At 38.1% G+C, this 21520-nt stretch overlaps 1 long non-coding RNA gene across 1 annotated transcript; it reads right to left on the bottom strand.

The window, feature by feature from the left end:
- Positions 1 to 1472: 1472 nt before the first annotated feature.
- LOC120598932 (uncharacterized) lies at positions 1473 to 19150 on the bottom strand. Its single transcript, XR_005651787.1, has 3 exons — positions 18981 to 19150; positions 2624 to 2783; positions 1473 to 1850 (listed from the first exon to the last, which is right to left on the bottom strand). It is a non-coding gene; the product is annotated as an uncharacterized LOC120598932 (long non-coding RNA).
- Positions 19151 to 21520: the final 2370 nt, after the last annotated feature.

Below are 21520 nucleotides of genomic sequence, written 5' to 3'. Positions count from 1 at the left end.
ATGTTAACTATACTTATTATGGTAATTATTTCATGATACATATACATATATATATCAAATCATTATGTTATACACCTTAAAATTATACAATGTTTTATGTCTATTGTATCTCGATAAAACGGAGCATGGGCGTGGTAATCTGGTGCTATTGCTGTTTCTCTCTAGGGCTCTGCTGCTGTTGGGGGAGGTCATCAAAACAGCATGACCTTTCTTCTGTCTGGCTTATTTTGCTTAGCATGATTATCTCAAGGTCCATCCACGTTGCCACAAAAGTTGAAAACCACATGATATCACTTATATGTGAGATATAAACCTAAAAGCAACAAACAAACAGGACAAACAAGCAGAGACTCATGGACATGGACAATGGACTAGTAGTTAGCAGAGGGAGTGGGGAGGGGGAAAGTGGATGGGATAAAAGGGGTCAAATATGTGGTGACAGAAAGAAATCTAACTACGGGTGGTAAGCACACAATGCAATGTATATATGCCTTACTTTTGAATTGTACGCCTGAAATTTACTGGATTTCGTTAACCAATGTCACCATAATAAAAATAAAAATAATAATAACAAAATAAAAAGTTAATTTATGTAAACTGCTTAGAAGAATGCCTGACACATAGAAAAACATTAAATAAATAATAGCTTTTTTGTCATTAAAAAGAAATAAAGGGAATGACCACCAATTGACCTGTGAGCTGGACCCAGGCAACCGGAAGCTCCTTACCCCCTGCCCCCCACCCCTCCCATCTTTGGAATGCTTGTTCCACCCACCTTTCCCATGGCTGGAGCTGTTCCAAGGTCACGGCCTCAAGAGAGTAATGTGTTGTTGAGACCACCTGGACCAAATACGTGACTGAACCCAGTTAAGGCCTCTACGTAAACATTTAAGATTCTGGCTGGTGGGTGCACAGATCTGCTCATCTTGTGGTCACCTCAGACAAACTTCATATGTAAGTTGCCTATTAAACCTGCCACCTACCTGTCTGGAGTGGTCTGCCTCTTTCTTCGGTCTCTCCTTGCCCTGCATGTATGGGGGTCGATTTCAGATTTCACCCGGGAAACTTGAAAAGATGAAAGATGAAACTTGAAAGATGAAAACCCACAGCTGCCCACCTGCACTTCCACTAACTGTAAAAATAGAATACAAGAAAAGGCTTTTTAAATTTTATCATCAGAATACTTCCACATGGTTGAAACTCCTAGAAATATGCTTATAAAATATGTATAGTACTTCTAAATGGGTTTAGACCTGGATAACAGTGAATTCCCAGAGGTCATAAAAAAATCCATCCTTTTCCTGGAATATTAATAACTAGATATTATAATTGTATTGTAAATACATCCCTATTCTATCAAAGATGGAAACTGAACCTTAACAAACATTCAAACTCGAATAAAAACAGAAGCTCAAATGACCTTCATATTTCTTCCATTTATTGAACTGGAGAAAAATAATTTGTTAGGTCTCTATAAGGAAATCCTTTTCTTCGAATAAAATCACACTAAGCCTGAGGACGCAGTGACTTTTCTGGAGATACCCAGGCACAATGCAACATGCAAAGGGTGCATGGGATAAAAAGGAATAACATGCAAAGATGTACGTACAAGAATATTGATGGCTAAAACCACATGTATTAATGTTCAACTATAGAGAATCGGTTCAGTACCCCTCCCTGGGCGCCAAAGAGAGAGTTCTTTTTTGCAGCCTCATGCAGCCAAGTCTTCATCCAGCAGCACAGGTACAACACTATCTCACCAGGACGGTTTACTCTTCTCAAGGTGAACTTCTCTCCAGAGTTCTTGGTGCTTTTGCTCCGCCACAGACCTTGATCACTGTAGAGGTTTCCTTAACATTGAATTTTGAAAAGAAAGATTACTGTCACTTCCAAAAGGCACTGGGGCTTCTTATGCAAATTATTCCCAACCACTACCACTCAATTATGCATACTAAGAGAAAGGGCAGACTTTCAAAGTGACGGCGCCCTTTAAAAGTAACTCGGATTAAAAACGTGTTTACATCTTCTGTTCTCTCTCAAAATATTGCTAAAATGGTTTTAAAAATTCACCTGCAAAAACAAGGTGACAGGAGAGGAGAGAACTGCAATCAAACCTGGATGCCAGAAAGTGGATGGCAAAGCTGTAACTGAGGAAGAAAATAAAGGTCTTATTCTCAGATCAGGAATCAGGAGGACATTTGCCTTCTTAACAGAAGCACCAGAGGCCAGAAGACAATAAAGAAATTGCCTCAAAACCCTGAGGGAAAATGACTTCCAACTAAGAATTCTATATTAAGTCATACTCTTATTAGCATATGAGAGTAAAATAAAGATTTTTCCACACATGTAAAATTTCAAAAAAAATTTTGCCTTCGATACAGCTTTACTCAGAAAGCTACCAGAGTAGGTATTCCCTCAAATGAGGTAGTTTACCAAAAAAAAAAAAAAAAGCAAAAAACATAAAATGTAGGGTCCACTCAGAACTAGCTACATCATTTGCAGGACCTACTACAAAATGAAAATGCAGCGTCTCTCGTTCAAAATTTAAGAATTTCAAGGTGGTGACAGCAGAACACTAAATCAAATGCAGAGCCCTTTAAGTGTGGGTGCACAGGATGCAGACCTCATGACACTCAGGCTCCTGTAGATTCAGTCCAGCAGAAAGGAGAGGGGATTCCCAGGATGATGGAGAAGGGTGATCCCAGGGCAATAGCTGTGCAGCAAGTCTAGGCGATCACCAGTTTGCACTGGAGGCAGAAAATGGAGTGTTCCAGGAAGGATATCTTCAAGGAAAAGAATGAAATACAGAGATTACTCGATGCATTTTAATGTATTAAGAGAATATTAATGTATTAAAAGAATGAAATACAGAGATTACTCGATGCATTTTAATGTATTAAGAGAATATTTGAGGGGAAAGGACGTGAAAGAATTAACGATGGATCCAGTTAGAGTAACTTTCCAGACAAATCAGTTACTGGCAAGTGTCAATATTTTATGACAAACTTGCTGCAAGAGCAAAAGCACTCTGCTCTGAAACCATGCAGACAGACAAGCAAGAAACGGACCTCCAGGCAGTTACACAGTCTTGGGAGACACAGATGTGAATCAAAGATGTAGAACAAACTTGGTAAAACAGAGGGATTTTTATGAATTCGAGAGGGAGGGAGGCTTTCTGGGCAAATATATGACAATACAAACAAAGGCATGACACAGCACAAACAATTTGGAACGAGCCTGGACGAACTGAATTCTCTTGCTTAATGATGACTATGAGAATGGGGAAATGTTCTAGATTCCTCTCCCGTCATCCCTCGTAAATTTCCATTCAAGGATAGATGTGCTAGAAATATATGCTGGTAAACAGTTCTCATTTGGGATCCTATTAGGACCTGTAAAACAAGCACATTTTGTTTGTGCATATTGATTCCAGTGTGCTGATTTTAATTTATTTGCTGTAATTAAACTCGTGTAATTATTGCAAGGAAAGTCAATGAAAACAGGCTCAGAAGCTTCTGTTAACACCAACTCTCCGTGTTGCTCTAGTTTATTGGAATTCTCTTGTGGCTTGAAAGTAGGAACTTGGGGTCAAAGTGGTACGCTCCCCAAGAGGAAGGGGAGACAGCAATAGGCAAAGTTCAGAACAGAACTATTTTTCCTTTAAAAAAAAAATATATGATTTTTTTTTTTAAGCTCTAACACTAAAGAAAATCTCAAAGGAGAAAGAAAAAAGTAATACCAAATCCCACCACTTCAAGATAAGCACCATTCACCTTTACCAGTAATCCTGCTGGATACCTCCTTTTGTATGTAAACAAAAAGAGGAAAAGGTGAACATTTTCACACAAATAGTAAAATGGCATGTTATTCTGTAATAATTCATGTTGTTCATTCCAATAATATCTCATGAGTATTTTATGTTAAAATATTTATTTCCATGTCATTATTTTTAATATAGCTATGTAATATACTATCTTTATCCTAAACATACAATAATTTGTTTTTAAAACATCTGCTAAGTGTATTTATAATTTTTCATTATTATAAAAAAACCTGCAATAACTTAAGCACACATCATTTCATATTTCTGTAATTATCTCCATAAGGTAAATTTCTGTGAGTTTGTTGGATAAAAAAGAAAAATTGCCAAACCGTCCTCCAGAGTTGTTTTTTTAAATCAATTTACACTTCTACTGACAGTATAAGAATATACAAATGGTCAATAAACACATGAAAAGATATTCGACTTCATTAGCCATAAGGAAAATGCAAATGAAAACCACGATGAGACATCACTTCATACTCTCAAGCATTGCTATAATCAAAAAGTCAGAAAATAAATATTACTGAGATTGAGATTATAGACAAATTGGAACCCTCATACTCTACTAGTGGGAATGTAAATTAGTGCAGCCACTTTGGAAAACAGACCGGCAGTTCCTCAAAGTTATCCTATGACTCAGAAGTTCCACTCCTAAGTATGTACCTGAAAGAATTGAAATCAAGGACTCAAAAACATATCTGTATGTCAATTTTCACTGGGGCATTCTCACAACAGCCAAAGAGTAAAAACAACTGAAGTCTCTATCAACAGATCAATGACTAAACAAAATGTGGTATATCCATGCAATAAAATATTACTAATCCATGAAAAGGAATGAAATTCTTATACATGCTGCATCAAAAACATTATGCTAAGTGAAATAAGCCAGACACAAAAGGATAAATATGGCATGATTCCACTAATATGAAATATCTATAATAGGCAAATTCAGAGACAGAAGGAAGATTAGAGGTTATCAGGGGCTGGAGAGAAGGAGGAAAGGGAATTTTTTGCTCAATGGTTACAGTTTCTGATTAGGTTGATGAAATGTTTTGAAAATAGATAGTGGTGATTATTGCATGACATTGTAAGGGTAATTTAATGCCACAGAATTGTGTATTTAAAAATGGTTAAGATGGAAAATTTTATGTTATATATATTTTACCACAATAATAAAAATTTAAAAATAGTAAGTTCTGAAGTTAAAAAACAAAGCAATGCAGTACTGATACAGGCTACAATATGGATAAACCTTGAAAACATTTTGCTAAGTGAAATAAGTCAGTCACAAAAGATATTATATGATTCCAATCTATATTAAATGTCCAGGATTGGCAAATCTATAGAGACAAAAAGTAGAGATCGAGGCTGGGGGTAAGGTGGGGTGAAAAAAGGAGTAACTACTAAGAGTTATACAGTTTTTATGGGGGGGTGGTGGTGAAAATGTTCTAAAATTAATTGTGTGATGATTGTACAATTCTATCGATATACTAAAAACCATTGAAATATACATTATAGATAGGTGAATTGTATGTTATGTGAATTATATCTCAAGAAAGTTGTTCTTTTTTTAATTGTGAATTTCTCTGATGATGGGTAAATTGGGCCATTTTTTCATATTTATTGGCCATTTGTGTTTATTCTGTAATAAAAAGCTGGTTCGTGTTTTTTGGTCTGGTCGTTTTGTTTGTTTTGTTTTTAATAATGTAAAGATCTACTCAGAGTCTACCTTAACAAGTATTTTGTAAGAACATTATGTTCTTGAAGTTGGTGCAAAATACTGCCAGTGGCATATGCCTCAAGTCAAAAGAGAAGGTCAGTTCTAAAGATGCTGACATCTTTTAACAGGTCGTTAGAAGTCTAACAGGTTGAATTGATTTTATTTTTAACAGAGTGAACACAGCATGGAAGGGTAGCACAATGAGACTACTCTTTGAATCTTCAGTATCATACTAGGTGGTCTACAAAAGGTGACCTCATGTAATCCATCATGCCCATTTACAAAGGAGAGAGGTCAAATAACCCACAGTTACACAGCCAGCTGTTGCAACTGGGATTTGAATTTATTTCTCTCTACCTCTAACATTCTAGTCTATTTTAAGTGCCCTCTAAAGAGTATTGATCACATATGCATGACCGATATTAGGAAACTGTGACGATGACCTTTGTACTTCTGAGTTCCAGACACCTAAGACTGGAATCATGCTGAGATGCTGTGGGCGTTATAGAGTTGGAGCTGTCAGAAAATATACTTCCTCTATTGTTCCCAGGAAGGCCATGAAGAGAAATTACTAATAAAAACATAAATTCTTTAAGGTCCCTTGAATGTCCCCATGGATAATTGTGAGACTCCTTGGATTATAAGGATTGCACCTGGACATTTCCGCTCAGCCAAAGCCTCAGTTCAGGATGCAGCAGTAATAGATCAGATGTCACATAGACCAGGAAATGTTAAAGTCACACGATGAATGACACACAGCCATCAAAAGAGCTAATAATATCATACCTGAGAAATTAATTTGTAGATTCCATAGGATTAGATCATACATCTGCATAATCAGGATCCATTATAAACAGTGTCATCCAAGAATCAAATTTTTTATTTGAAGGGGACTTAGAGTTTATCTATGTAAACCTCTCACTTTACAGCTGCAGAAACTGAGATCCTGAGATTTTAATTAACTATTTTACTTAGAAAAATCCCAGTGGGGAAAAGATAGCACAATTTCGGCTGACTCCCAACTCCTAGGTCTGCTGCCCTTCCTTCTCAGTCTGAAAACCTCCAAAGTCAGTTTTCAATGGCAAAACCTCTAAAACTGTGAGTTTAATATTCTCTAGCTCTCTGTCTTGCACCAGGAATTTGTCAGTTCTAACTTCCTTTAGTTATCAAGACCGGAGGAGAATGTAATTCGCAACCCTGCTCATGTTTTCAAGTCACATGTTGTCAGGTTACTAAAAATTTCTAGTCTGTGAAACACCAAATGAAATGCCAGGATGCTGCTTTTGATTGACAGCAAAAGCAAGCAGGCAGATTTATATCCACTGGCAAAATCTTATGCTGATAGTGAGAAATTGCTAGTGATGAGATATGTTACCACATTGCGTTGAGGAAGACTCCACTTTTCCTATTGACTGAGATGAGAATACTTCCCTTTGGCCTCCACTTTCCATATTCCAAAATCAGACATTTAATTGTATTTTTAAAATAATTATAAATGTAACCATATCATCAGTATGGTTCAACAAAGAAAAGTAAAAAAAACTACAAATGGAGATCAGGAAACTGGTATTTTTATCATCTTCCATTTCATTTATGTTTTACTTCACTTAGAATTCAATTATTTTAATATAATTTAATTTTAAAAAATACATCAATAAGTGAGTATGCTCAGAAATTTATATAAATCAATTTTTCAAGTAGATATTACATGGAACAAACCTAGTTCAATAACTGTAACTGTATTTTTGATCCTAATGTATAATCTAGGACAATAAAACTGATTGCTCTAAAAGAAAGATTGAGTTAACTTTAAAAAAATATTTCACATGTATTTTGGTATCAGCCAACCCTGTGCCACAGAAGCAGGAAACTCAAGATAAGCACACTTAAAATGTAAGGAAAGTACTTAATGTTTAAGTCTGTGGTACATTTACATAGCAATATAGAATTCTGCTGCCCTCCCTGGTTAATGAACATGATGATCAGACTTAAAAATAAGTATTTAATTTACATGTGCGTCTAACATATTCATATAATATTGTTAAATAATATATACTTATATTTAATATACATTAAATAAGTATTTGAGAATATAATGTAATTGGAATCAATTCGAAAGTTCAAACTATAACTGTGTAGATAATATGTATACCAAATTAAATATATGTTATATATACAAATATATATCAATATAAATCATATATCTCAAAAAGCTGACACTTTCTTTTTTCCCCATTTAATTGACTGACTGAGCATTTGTTTTCATAGCCATGTAGATAGATACTAGTAGTGTACTAACAAGAATCTGCACTTATACACCCAGAAAACAACCTGTAATATTTTTTATTTTAACTCTTCTTTAACTGTTCCCCATTTTCTACTTCTCTAGACTTTGGTGTTTTTATGTTAGTTTTTTTCCAAGTTGAATTTGTTTTACTCTTTAAGTTCATGACATTGTTTGCTGACATAGTGAAATGTGATTTACAGCACACTAACCAGCCAATTGGAGAACATATTATCTGAAAACCGGGAATGCAAGCAGTAAAGAATGTCAGGATCCACTAAAAATAGATTTCATACTTTCAGTTTAGTCATCTTTGTTTGGCATAAAAATCTCTTACTTCAGCTCATTGTGTGTGCGGTTTTTTTTTTTTATTATTATTTTTAAGCGTTGTGGAAGGAGCAATTCAGTGTGAAAGTTATTTTTTAAAAACTGGTTTTCTTAGCCCATCAAATTTCAGTATACGTACATGGTTAATAACCACCTCGAATTGCTATGCCAGGAGAAATGACTCTTACCTAATTGCCTGCCAAGGATCATAAAGCACCTCTGCATCATTGCCAATTCGTGGGTCTACTGATATCATAACTCACATTGGTATTTTCTGGTTCTCAGTTTTCAATCGCACCGATGCTCACTTTCTTTGATATTTTTACATCCACTATGTACACACACGTGTGCACGAATGCATGCACACTTTAAATGGTTGAATATATTCCCCTCCAAGTCGAATGTTGTTATTAGACTGAAACATTTTATTTTCATATTGAAATTTGCCTTTTAAAGTTACTCTAAAGCCTCTTTATGTGACATATTGGTGATCAAACCACTTCACCTCAGAATGCCAGATTTTTTACAAGATCACAGCTAATGAGTTAGTTCCCAGCATAGTGTCATGAGGCTCAGTTCCCAGAACCCAATCATATGTCAGTACTTTTCACAGTAGCACACATCTTCTCTGTCGCTATAGAGTGTCATGTGGTGGCCAGCACTCGGCGACGGGAAACAGCTCCTATCAGGAGATATCCGTCATTGTCCCCTTGCACGATGTGAAGAAAGAATCTTCACACCTGCCAATTCTGCCAAATCTCATCCTCTCGTGCCACACACCAATTAGTTTTACATTCTCTTGAGGAAGTCGAGAGTGTGAAAAGCTGTCTTTTCGTCAGCAATGTGACTGTCCTCTACTACCTCAGAGGAGAGTAGCATTCGTCTTCACTAGTGAATGGAGAAAAGTTTGAGACGTGATGGGAAATCACTCTTGACGGGAGGAAAGTTACTTGCAACCTGTCAATTCATTGTTAGCTCAGTGGACATGACGACTCATTTCTAGGTTTGTCAAACTCCTCATTCCTCTCAATATCACTTCCTGAAACATTAAATGATCAAGCAAGGATAGAAACTTGTTCAATGTGTATCCTAAGGCTGACCAAATAAAATGCACCAAAGAAATCAGTAATAGTACAAAAATAAGTCCACTTCAGCCACAATGCTGCCATATCAACCACAGCTTACAATTGTGATTGAAAAATTTACATTTGGATCATTTTCCAGAAAATGATTAAGACATTGCATTTGCCTTTGAAAAACATTAGTCCAATATTTTTAAAAACTCTACCGTTTACAGCGATAAGTGATTAAATTTGCCTGCATCTACCTTACAGATGTTAGAGTAACTCAATAGAACCATCTGGATTAAATAGTAATCAAGGGACTGTTCACAAAATCATTTTCTCTTTTGAAGATTGTCTCATTAACCTTCTCGAGCCAACCAGTTCCTCCCCGGGGTTTTCAGCCAGGACTGCTACTACTCTGCCACATTTTGACAGTCACAGGAACTTTTTTATTTTTCTAGTTGTTGCTTCATTAGGGATCATATTCTTGAAAACTTCAAGATATGTCATTGCTGTCAAGTCAGCACTCAGTTTTAGTGTAAGTGATGTTGTAACATTATGATTTATATTAAGAAATATATATATTTGGTCTTAGTCTGGTTTCTGGCACAGAGCTCCTAAAACTCTTAGAGTTTCCTAACAGTGTCTTTTGTTATGTTAACGGAGTGACTTTTGGAAAGCACTTGAGGATGGAGCTTGTTGCCAGGGGAACCAACTAGGATGTGATTGAAACTTCCAGTCTCACACATCCCCACCCCCCAACTCCTGACCTCCAGGGAAGGGAAAAGGCCTGGAGATTGAGTTCAAGCACCAACAGCCAATGATTTAATCAGTCGTGTCTAGGTAATGAAGCACTCATAAAAACCCAAAAGGACAGGGCTGAGAGAGCTTCCAGGTTGGTGAACAAGAAGAGAGTTGGGGGGAGTGATGCATGGAAGCTTCTTGCCCCTTCTCCATGCCTTGCCCTATGTGGCTCTTCCATCTGGCTGTTCCTGAGTTATAGCCTTTAAAAATAAACCTGCAATCCGGTAAGTAAAATGTTTCTCTCAGTTCTGTGAGTCGCGCTAGCAAATTAATCAAACCCAAAGAGGGAGTGGTTGGAACCTCCAATTATACCTGATCGGTCCGAAGCACAGGTGATAAACTAGACTTGTAATTGGCATCTGCTGAATTGCAGCAGTCTTACAGGACTGAGACCTTTACTTGTGTAATCCGACACAATCTCTAGATAGAGGGTGTCAGAATTGACTTGCTTGGTGGTGTAGGGAACTTCCCCCCCGCCCCCCCCCGACGCACACACACCAACCTTGGAATTGGGTGCAGAATCGGAGATGCACCTTGAGGGGAGAAGAACCTGAAACCTAAAAGTCATGAGTTTTTCTCTGTGGGGAGGTGAGGAGCAGTGGAAGATGGATATGAGGGTGGTGGGAAGGCCTGGAGAAATACAAAACATGGGTGGGCATAAAAACAGTCTGTGACGAAGGGCCAATCTTTCCTCTAACGTACGCTTTAAAATAAAACACAATCCCCAAAGTCCAAGACCTATACAATATATGCCACTGATTCCACTGGAGGATGTCATAGCAATGTCAAATTGCTTTCAAGTTCTCTCAGTGTTTACTCTCAGTTACTCACCTAGAACCTAAGAAGCAGTTCACAGGCTGACTGCCTCACCTCACCAGTGATACTGGCAGCCATGTGTCATTGGTCTGCTGGTATGATAGATCTAGCAGAATTTTAGGGTCTGAGCTTTCAGTGTTTTCGACAGCTGTGGCCCCCTGAGAGCAACCCCTTTGCTCTAAGTTGCTGTATTTCGGCTCTGCAGCTGCCTGGCCCTCTGGAGAATCCTGGAATGCTGATTCTCAGGTGAGAAAAGCCGTTCCCAGATCTTTGCCAATATCTCTTGCACTCGTCTGGAGATTTCCATAGTCCTGGAGGCTGGGGTCGTAGTCTCACCTCATGGTTAGTGCAGCTTCTTAAAATATGTGTTTTGTCTGTTGACGGCTGGTTTAACTGCTTGGAGAAGCTCAACTTTCTCTATGCTTTTGGACATGCTGAAATGCCCATTTTATGTGAAATAAGATGATGGACTCCATGATCTTAACATCTTCCTCTTCCTTTTATGCTTCCAGAGCTTGTTCTCAGGCCCACTTTGATCCTTCTGCTCACTATGGGTTTTCAGTCTGAGAAACGCAAACTATTGTGAACCCGAAGAAGAAAGATTCATTTGATGTGACCCTGAGAAGGAATTTATCTGTTGAGATAGACTCCTCATGGTCAACCGAGGGTTCAAATTTAATAAATAATGAGAGTCTAATGGCCATTTACTGACAGGAGCTTCTCAAGTACTCTGTATACCGGAAAGACTCTCAAAATGAACTCTTGGCTTCTCAACAAATGCCTCGTTTCTGTACACCCTCTGAGTCTACCGCTGCAGAGAAACCCTGGTTTTGTCTTTAGACCAATGGACCGAGACCTTCCCTGTCCAATCAGAACTTCTCCACAACAACCAATCAGAATGCGTAATACCGACCAATCAGGACTGTGCGATTAGGAACAATCAGAGCCCTGCGAATTTGGATACGTCATTTATGTAAAACAGACCTAAGCAGGAACTTGGGCAAGAACTTTCTATTTAAAAGATGGCCTCCCTTTTGTCTCAGTGGAGTGCATTTTCGATTTCCACCAGAGGTGGTGTTTCCCTGGTTTGAAAACTGTTTCACACGAATAAAATCTCTCCGTTTTCTATTACTCTTTGGGGGATTTTGGTTTACACCACCCACAGCTCATGAGAAGAAGTTAGGTGATTTACATACCCCAGACATATTAATGCTGCCCTTTACCAGTCCAAATCGAATTTCACTCCAAACTGCAGGATGCTAATTCTAGCCACCCACGTGAACCTCGGTACAAAAATCTGACATCAAAAAACCTCCTCACGCATGCAGGAATTCTCCCATAAGTAAAGGCAGGAGAGCTGGTCTCTCATATCCCTTCAGGAAGGAAGATAAAAGATTTACGGATTTCCAGTGAAATTTTTCCTGACTCTTGGTGATCCACTAGACAGAAACAGGGGAGATTTATTTTCTGACTGGGCCTCATATGTGCAAGCTCAGTCATCTGCAACCCAACTAATTAGAAAGGTCAGCGGCGCCTTTTGAGCAAAGTAGAGAAAAAGACCTCAGCCAAACTGCAAATGTGCATTTTACTGATGAGGTGTCACGCCGAAGCAGTGGGAGGACAAAGAATGATGCTCACGCCTCGAGGAGAACTTTTGTGAGAAATTTTTTCAGGCAAAGGAGTGAATGTTACTGCTGGAGAGGTCACTGTCAGCAGCTTCTGTGCAAAATTAATAACATAACGTGGATGGTACCATGTTTTGCTGTTCCTGTAGAAGAGGATGGCTGCATTATGAATAAAGCATAATTATAAGAATAAGAAAGAAAAGATGAAATGTGAAATATTCCCAGCTCAATAACAAACCATAGCTGAGCATACGGAAGTTCTTCATTCCAGTAGTACAATGAAAGGCACCACGTTTCTTAAGCATTTGGTATGTTCCAGACACTGTATTAAGGTGATTTTCTATATTTTAGAAGTAATATACTATTGTCTTCCTTTTATAATTGAGAAAGCAGAAACTCAGAGAAATTGAACAATATGTCCAAGGTCATACAGACAGCTTTTCTAAACCAGGAAAAGCTAGGACCAATGTGTATCTGAATCCAAAGTTGATCCTCCATATTCCATCACCACTGCAGAGCAGCTCTCAGCTATCAGATCACTATATACACCATTGCTACGTCAATTCTACTCCTCTACCAAAATTAAATAATAGTGCGAACTCATATTACGTTAGAATATAATTAAAGCACTAGGGTAGTGCCTAGCCTGTGTCCATTAAATAATACAACATAGAAATAACAGACAAAACTTAAACTTATATAAGGACACAGATACAATCCATTTGTTGTACTATATTATCCAAAGAGATGTTATCCAAACAGCTCTATGAAATTTTATTCTATTAGATTACATTCCAGTGTGAGAAGTGCAAGTACACTCGGAGCCTCAGCACATTTATCAATCTGAGAGAACTTGATGAAAAAATGAAATTTCTCTAGAACATATCAGGATGGGAGAACAACAGGAAATTATGCCACCATGGAGGCCGGAATATTTTATGAAGTCCTTTTGCTACTGATGCGACTATAGTTTTATCTATAATAGGAAGCTCTACCAAAAATATCCCAGCTCATCTGAGCTGCAGGCTCAGAGTTCTACCTTTATTCCCAAGTGATGAGTTTGACATAATCCCCAGGGATAAATAGCTGCCCTAGATATGAATAAGAATCCTTCAATAATCGATGTTTGTGAAGATGCAGATTCTTAGACCTTACCTCATAGAAGTGCTCCAGCAGGCCTGACTGAGGTGGGGCCCAGGGATCTGCATTTTAACAACATCGGTTTCTGACACAGGTAGTCTACTGCTTAGTGATTGAGAACCAAGGATCTTTCTAGAGAATCCTTCACTCTAGCTTGGAATGAGTCCCTCAGGTTCACGTTTGTACCCACAGTAGGGCTATCACGAGGCCTGGGTCTAAGGTGTTTGAGGTCTTCTCAGATTCTTTAATTGCTGGAGTATTGCTTAAACTGCACCAAGTCTACCTATGACGACGAATCCATCCCTAGGACACACCTGAATGAGACTGCCCTTTACAAGCAGGATCGTTGAAGTTCTGTTCAGATACAATTTGCTTCCTTTTATTTGCTCTGGGCTGTTCTCAAAATAAAACTGTGAACTAGAAGAAATCGCTTTTGTATCCTACTTCCTATGCCTCGATCACCGCCAATCTCAATATCCAAACTACATATGGGAAACTAAAGCTTCTCGACTACGCGGCGTCATGAACTGAGGCACCCAACCAAAGCAGCCTGGCCCTCTTTCTCTTGCTCTGGATTACTATTTCCTCCATCAAAATGTACTTTATTCATTTCTCATTTAGTCAGGATCCCAGAATCAGCACAATAACAAGATTTTATATAATACATTCAAATAAACTAACAGATTCATATTTTAGCTGGGAGCCAGACTATAGCCAAGAAAAGCAAATATTTTATCTTGGGTCTCACACTTTGCAAAATAAAATTAATGAATAAAGTTAGAATGATGGTGTCAGGTGGTGGAAAGGCAAAGACGTTCCTTCCTCCATTTTACTGTTACAAAGAGTAAAAATATACTTAATTTATCAGTAATCCACTCTCTTTGTTGACAATTCAACAAGTTCATAGAAAAATTTAGCCAGCCAATAGAACTTGAACTTCAACATGGCATAAGCTGGACTCTAAATACGGTTTAATGTTTCAAAAAGAAAATCAGGATAACTTGTTAGACTACAAAATATAGTCAAAATCAAAGATAAGAATCATCTAAAAAAATAGCTTGATTAAACGTGAGGTTCTACGGCAATGTACAAAATCACAAATCCAACCCGAGACCAACTACTGTAGAATTAGGACAGACAAAAGAGCCAAGCAAAATTCTCAAGGGAAAAGAGAGAAAACCAGTTCTCCCATAAAGCTCTAAAGAGAAAGTACAGACTTACCATATCTTAGACCATCTTTGATGACCTGACAGTATCTGACATGCTTAACACTTAAATATATCATGAAATAGTAGCAGTTTAGAATAAGATAAAGGGAAGGAGGGAAATATTCTTTAATCTATCGATATTTTTGCAACATTAGAATCATTTGAACTTTGGCTCAGTCCTTGGATTCAAAGATATCTAGAAGTCTCATTTAGCCATAATTTTCAAACTTCATGATTATAATTAACATTTAAGACTTAATGGATGCTAATGGGTTGCTTTTTATAGGTAGCATGTTATTTTAACAGGATCTATTTATACACAAAGCCTTACAAATTCTAAGGAATAACTCTAATGGTAGAAAGTCCAGGCACTATAGTAAGATGGGAGAAAAGATGTTGAAGAGGGAGGTAAGTGATCTTGCAACCTCTAAAATAAATAATTATACATTGTCACCTACTGTTCCCAATTAAAAATAGAACAAGCCCTTGCTTTAATACAGGACTTACCACACGGTCCAATTTCAACAACGACTGCTTTAACCATCCCTAAGGTAAAGAGCAGAAATATGGTTCACATTGAAAAAGATCCATTAGGAGATAAAGTATAATAATCTCACTCAGATGAGAGAAGTCTTAATGTCATCACACAGTAAGACAATTCATTTCGACTTGGAAGTCTCTCCTTTAGGCTGAGCTATAGGTATCTGGAGAAATCTTGGTTGGCTTAGGAGAATAAGAGAAGGTGCTTGGTAGAATCTGACTTCCAGCTTCAAGTGAGGCCCTGGAAGTCAGTATGTCTGGGTCATATACCTTCTACCTAGGAGCACATATCTGGGGCTCAGGACTGACACTGTGGTAGTTATGATATGGTCCTAGCTGACCTTGACTGTGATCTTACATCCAACCACTGCACTCAGCTCTTCACTGTGTCAATGCAGTATAACTCAGCATTTCTCTCGGCCTTTGTTTCTCTATTCGGACAATAAATATGATAATAATGCAGATCTACACAGCTATGGTGGAAACGAAATGAAACTGCAAGTAAAAACACTTGACAAATGCTCAAGCACTAGATGATTCTTAAGTAGTCATGATACAAAATCAGAGGCTTTTCTCTTCCGTACATATCTTTCAGTAAATAAGTAATTGGCCCTATGCAAATATAGAGAACTTAAGAATCATTACCTTGAGAATCAGAAGCTCTTAGGGCTGAAGGAATCTGTATTTTCAGGCGGCAGCCAGTTTGTGTATCCACTGCAGGAACTACTGCTCTACACCCCATATGCATCAGCTATAACCCAAACAATGTGCTTGTATATAGAGGGTCCAGAACCCCGGTATTTTTACTTCTGACCCTCTGCTCAACTCTGGAATGGAAAGCCCTCCAAACTGCCCCATACTGTGTCAAGGAAGCAGACAAGTATCAAAAGCAGTTCCCACACCTTCACATCGAACACGCACTGTGAAATCCTTTTCATTAACTATAAATCATATGTATTTTAAAAAACAAAACTTAGAGCATACCGATAAATGAAAGAAGCCAGTCTGAAAAGCCTATATACTATATGATTCAAAGTGTACGACATTTCGGAAAAGGGAAAACTATAGAGACAGTAAAATGACCTATGGCTGCCAGGGCTTGGGGGACAAGGAGAGAGTGATGAATAAGTGGAGCACAGAAGATTTTTAGGGTGGCGAAATTGTTGTTGGAAAATGTAATGGTAGTTACATGATACCATACATTTGTCGAAACTGTGGGGGCAGAAAAATTAATTTCCTCCTACCCTCCTAAGTTCTTTAAGTTTTTCTGGCTACACTACTAATCAAATTAACAAGAGAAAATTTTATTAAAATTACTTAAAAAAAAAACAACCATCAAAACTATTCTGAATGAAAAAGGGGCCACACATTAAACCTGATAAGCTCAGGAGAGGCCGCATGGCGGACCTCACAAACTCAGAGACCAAAAGTGGCAAGGGTGGTCTGAACATAAAAATTCCTAACTAAAAGTAGGTCATGGTGGGTAGTCATGTCCCAGGCCTGAAGCTTCCCTGACAAAGGTCAATTTTTACCTTCGAAATCGTCTTTCGTCTTTATGTATCTAAGATAACATACCTTTGAAATGTCAGAGTAATTTTATTTTCCAGAACCTTCAAAGGCACAAAGTATGCACCAGAGCACAGAAACCCTCATTGTTGTCTTGTTGCCCACATTTCATCTCCATCTGCTGTAAATATTATCCTGTACCCACTAATGTAAAATAGGATGTGTCTCTCCTTTTGCTTTTTATCCAATCTGAGAGATTTCCCTGCTTCGCTTTCGCCCACCTCCCTAACCTACCACCAATGGATTTTATGTAACTCTCCTTACGTCTCCTTCTTTGATTCCAATGTATAAAATAAGCTGCAAAACTGCTATTCTCTGGAGGATTTTCTCAATCCATTGAAATTTTGCTTCCCAGCAATTGTCATCAGTTTGCTTCAAATAAACTCTTAGAGGAATTTTTCTTAGGCTGAATGTTCTTTCGTTGACACTACTAAGATAAACCTAATAGAGATGAGGTATTATGTCTGGGATTTGCTTCAAAACAACTTGAAGAGGGATGGAGAGTGGGCACAGGTCAAATTAAAATTGGCTGTGAACTGATAATTGTATAATTAGAGAGTGATGTGTACATGGGGTTCATTACACTATGCTCTCTCTTTGAATATGTTTGAAATTTTCCATTATGAAAGTGTTTTTAAGTTTATTATCCATCATTAGTTCTAACACTAATCTAATCTTGTGCTTTGTTTTTATAAATATGAATATGAATATTAATTAGAAAAATAATAACTGAAATTTGAACATAAGAGTACCACATACAAGCATTTTTCACTGATTGTTTTAATAAAACATGCCCTTTTACTTCTGTTAACCTTTCCAGGAAACAGCTAATATCAGTCTTCACTGTTTCTGTTGTCCCTCTGTCCAGGGCCTCTCATTATTCACTTCCTTCAACACCTGTGGCCAGAAACAGGCATCCTTGGCAGAAGAAACAAGTTCAAGGGGCACTGTTACATGTTGATGTTTCCCTCTCAAAAGGAAGCCAGAATAAAGTCAGGGCTGCTTGTGGCTGCTCTGAGTACAGTCACAGGTGTCTTCCACCCCTGGGCATCACTCATGACCGCAGACACCCAGTCTTGAACCTGGGTGATCTTGTTATCATTTGGGGGTGATTCAAACTCCGGGATTCCCCCAGTGACATGTGGGGACATAACAACGCAGAAGGACAATTAGCATTTTTCCTCGGTTCTTCCCCACTTATGCAGCCAAGAATCACAGGACAGTAAAATTTAGAAAAAGATTTATTAAAGGTATATTTTAGAAGGAGACGGGCCACACTAAGGAAGGCTGCAGCCCTGTGGAATTTGGGAAGTGAAAAGATAAAAGAAATAAAAGATAGATTATAACCCTAGGGAGGGGCAGGTTTTCAGCCAAGAGAGCTGTAACAACCCTAAAGTGAGAAGGTCTGTATTATATTTGGGCTGTGATGGGTGGTTACAAAGGCATTCCTAGGTGATTGGTACGTGAGGTCATTTTGATTGACACTTGGCTGCTAAATATCTATGCCTAGTGTACATAAGCTTACCCAGATTTCAGTCTGTTATAATTAGATTGATGAACTTCCAAGCATTAAAATAGAATTATAACGATGGTATAATGAGGCTGAGGTTGTGAGCAGGTTAGGGTAGTACTTTCTTCATGCACGTCTGTGGCCAGATTAAACCAGCTATAGGTTATAGCCCTCCCATCCTTTGTCTTTCGGGATGCAGGAGGGATTCTCTAACTACCACTGAGATGTTCTTTGGGCGATCTCTGGCCTGGGCCTCCATTCCTTTGTTCCTCTATCCCTCATGTCTAACTACCTAACAATCCAGAACATCTGAATAGAGTCTATATGATCCCCTGAGTTTAGATGGTAGTTCTTCACTTGTGATACCTGGGAAGGACAATTCCAAGGACTCTGATTCATAGGAGACGTATAAAGGAAAACGAGGCCCTATCTCCTTCCCCAAAAGCAGCAGGAAAATCCTTGCCTAGCCATAAGGAGATATTGGCCTGGGGAAGATGCCAAACAGGAGGAAACCGTGGAAATCCCATTTGCCCCACGCAGCAAAAGTACAAACCAAAATCATGAAGCATCTTCAGATGCCGGCTCCAACTTCAGAGGCCGGTACATTCTTCTGTTGTAGGGATTTCTTTGACAGGCATGCCCTAGGCCTACCCAGAGTGGGGATGATCGCAGCATCTGGAACCCACTCCACAGGCCTCTGTGGATTAAAAAAAATGTGGTTGTGTGTTATATATAGTGTGTATGAATAAATATGCATCATATTCTGTTTCCAGAAGTGGTAAGAGGTGAATGTGCTTACCTGTACCCTCTTTCCCCCAAGGAATCTCTCACTTCAAGAAAAAATTTCCACAGATGAGTTAAATGAATGTTTCAACTTTGGTTGATTTATTCAGCCAGCTGTTATGGTATTCTTTTTAAACTCTTGTCATTTACTTGTGCGGTTTTGGCTTTTCGTATTCAAAACATTCCAAATGCCTGCATTCATCTGCCATTCCACAAGTTTGTAAAGGTGCCTGGGGAATTTCACTAAGCCCGCTGATTTAAAATTCTAAAGGTCAGGAAGTGAATCACTGCGTACATTAAACAACAGGCCCTGGCCCTGCAAGGTACAATAGTGAAATATTGATTATGCAAATTGACAAGTGCATATTATCTATGATGCTGTTGCAGAATATTCAACTGAATTCCAGGAGAAGCAGGTTTTGGTCTCAGCCTGCCCACTTAGAAACTATTTGATATTAGGTAAATTATCAAATTCCTATGAGCCTCTGTAAAGTAAGGGATCAGATGAGTATTGATGGTCATTCAAAATCTCAGATCCAATAAACTGCTTATTACCTTAATAGCTCTTCAACTTACAACTATTTGGTTTTCTCTGGAATAAAAATTTGCAACATGATGTTAATGCTTCTGTGAGGAAGGAAAAATAAAATTTCCTCCTACCCTCAAGTTCTTCTGGTTGGACTAATCAAATTAACATGAGACAGATAAAAGAAATGACCACATTTGTTACGTATGTACATATAAGAGTTCCCTAGGAATATAAGCCCCTAGAACAGATTGGGTAGTTGGGGTTTATATGCCATCTTCAGCTAAGAAGAAGGGGGATAGTTTGGGACTTCAAAGGGCAGGAAGGCAATTCATATGGAGACAGAAACACGAATGTTCGGTAAATAAATGCTTACTGGATCATCTTCAACAATGGGACACAGAGAGGACTTTGATCAAATGTGCCTTGCTAGGTTCCTCCTTATCCATCACACTCAGTCCATATTAAACTATAGTTAGCTACAGTGATAGCTTCCTTCCTGGAGCAGGTGCTCTATCTAATTCTAGTAAGTGAGGGAGAACATCAAGGGTTCTTTCTGAGTTTTTTGTTTGTTTGTTTGTTTCTTAAAAATAATCCACTTAAAATAATCAATATCCCAGAAAAGGCAGATTTTGGGGCGATAAACTCTGCTCCTCTCACTTCCAAGAGACTGCCTCAAACCAGAGCTCCAATATGCTATTCCATGTCGTGGGAGCTTTATCTGAAATGACCATTTGCATAAGACACTTCCTTCCTGAGGATAGCTCCACCAAGAACACCACATTATAGATCAGATGTGGCTTAATGAACTTAGGGTCAGAACATATGTCATTGCTTTTCTGAAAAGTTGCTTCCTTCAAGCAAAAATGATTTGTTAGACTTCAGCCATTACAGAAATATATCAATTTAGATACTCAACATTAATCAAGAGAATCACAGCATTCTCTCTTCTGATGAATGCTAGAGAAATGCCTTTGAAGCTCATTTTCCACTCCTCATAGTCCGGGACCCTATAGCTCTGACACTACCTCAACTCTATTATAAATAATTAGATAACGACTTCTCACACTATTTGCTTTCTTCCTTGTAGCAGACACTTGTAATGCCTTGGCCTCATCCTTTGGTCCACTGGATTTCACAACAGCTATGAAGACAATTCTTTGTAAGTGACCAGCTTCCCACATTTCATAAACCTATTCCCCCAATTTTGAAATTGCCTCCTGTGTGATATATGCATTCCCCTGAAGGGCAGCAGAGTTTGCCACCCTAAAATATGCCTCTTTGGTATAAGAATCATTTTGAGATAAAATTTACATTTTCGAAACTTTTTGAAACTTAGAATAACTATTGAAACATTGAAAAAGTAAATATATTTGCATTCATTAAATCCAAAACACACCTTTGGAAAGCCAAAATTCTCTCAACAGTTCTTACGGTAATTTTCTTTATATTATTACTTTGCTTTCATTTGGATTTTTTCTTAATGAATTGTTTCACCTTTAAATGACTTTTGTACATAATACTAATAGCGCCTGGCATTTGCATAGTATTTTCAAGTATTGAAATGACTTTAACGTGAATATTTTTAATTGAGGCTCAGAAAAAAAACCTTGACTCAGAGGGTGTACACAAACGAGGCATTTGTTGAGAAGCCAAGAGTTCATTTTGAGAGTCTTTCCGGTATACAGAGTACTTGAGAAGCTCCTGTCAGTAAATGAGTAAACTGAGGCCACGCTGCTAGTAAGTAGCAGTGTCATTATTCAAACCTAAGTCTTCCTGTTCTA

The sequence above is a fragment of the Pteropus medius genome, unplaced genomic scaffold (assembly GCF_902729225.1).
Source record: "Pteropus medius unplaced genomic scaffold, Ma_sr-lr_union100, whole genome shotgun sequence".
In the NCBI taxonomy this organism is placed as follows: domain Eukaryota; kingdom Metazoa; phylum Chordata; class Mammalia; order Chiroptera; family Pteropodidae; genus Pteropus; species Pteropus medius.
The sequence above is the reverse complement of the archived record's forward strand: the minus strand, read 5'-3'. Positions and strand labels throughout refer to the sequence as shown.